This window comes from Bison bison, unplaced genomic scaffold, assembly GCF_000754665.1.
Source record: "Bison bison bison isolate TAMUID 2011002044 unplaced genomic scaffold, Bison_UMD1.0 scf7180017864368, whole genome shotgun sequence".
Classification (NCBI taxonomy): domain Eukaryota; kingdom Metazoa; phylum Chordata; class Mammalia; order Artiodactyla; family Bovidae; genus Bison; species Bison bison.
Genome location: NW_011494940.1, coordinates 1,086,362 through 1,087,348, shown reverse-complemented (window position 1 = coordinate 1,087,348; position 987 = coordinate 1,086,362). Strand labels below are relative to the sequence as shown.

Sequence of the window (987 nt, the reverse complement as noted above, 5' to 3'; positions counted from 1 at the left end):
CCCACTCCGCCATGGACCCCCAGTGTCACAGCCACACCCGCGGACAGGTTTCCTGCCCAAAGTGCCCCCGAGTCCACGCCCACTTCCTCGTCCAGCCATCCGCGGACCCAGGCCGGCCTGTGCCCCAACGCACAGCTTTGTCCCCACGGCAGTCGTCGAAGCCTCTTTCCTGGAGATGCATCAGCCCTCGCGCTCTGGAGCCCCCACCCCCACCCCCGACATCGTCCACCCACCGGGCACTAAGGCCGCTCAGCTTCTCCCGGTTCTCAAGCGCCTGGAACACCCACTCCGATGCCCTCTCCGCGATCCCCTTCGGATCCCCGCACCTCTGCGGGCAGCGGGCGTCAGCAGACACCGGTTAAGGCAGACGGGAGGAGCGCGGGCGAATGCACTGCCGCCTTGGGAAAGGATTTAACGTCGGATCTGGGCGAGAGCTGGTACGAAAGGGTGTGGACGGTGTTTCTCTTTCCTCTCTACTTTTTGAAAGCGGGTCAGATAGAGCCCCAGCTTGGGGACCTCGGTCTGTTTCCCGCAGTATTGAAGACAGAAGGGAGACAGGCAGAGCCCCCGCCCTGTCCTCTCGTCTACACATCCCCATCCCTCCACGAACGAGTGTTCGGGAGACCGACCCTCGCTCCCTCAAGCCCCTACCCTTCCCTCTCCAGCGCTCACCCCGTAAGGCGCCCTCGCGCAGCCCGCGGCCGCTGCACCGTCTCGAGACGCGGGAGAGCCGGCGCGGCCCGGGCCTGGGGTGCGGACTGCTGCTGGCCCGAGGGTCGGCTTCTCCAAGTCTGCGCAGGTGGCTGGACTCGCCGAGGCTGCTGTGCGCGGGGCGGCCTCCTGGCTTCCGCCTCGGTGGACCTCCTGGGGCTCCCCCAGCTAGGCTGGACCAGCTCCGCGGGCGGCGAACCCCGGACGGGCGCGTCTTGCTCCCGGAACAGACTGTACACCTTGGCTGTAGCAACTACGCGGCTGCGCCCGGGGCGC

General features: G+C 67.6%; 1 protein-coding gene across 2 annotated transcripts in view; it reads right to left on the bottom strand.

Annotated features, from left to right (window-relative positions):
* The window catches only part of LTBP2 (latent transforming growth factor beta binding protein 2), a 109,696-nt gene extending 108,715 nt beyond the window's left edge, over positions 1 to 981 (bottom strand). For both annotated transcript variants that reach the window (XM_010855745.1, XM_010855744.1), the window contains exon 1: positions 673 to 981. The gene's annotated coding sequence lies outside the window, so the exon portion shown is untranslated. The remainder of the gene's footprint in view (positions 1 to 672) is intronic.
* Positions 982 to 987: the final 6 nt, after the last annotated feature.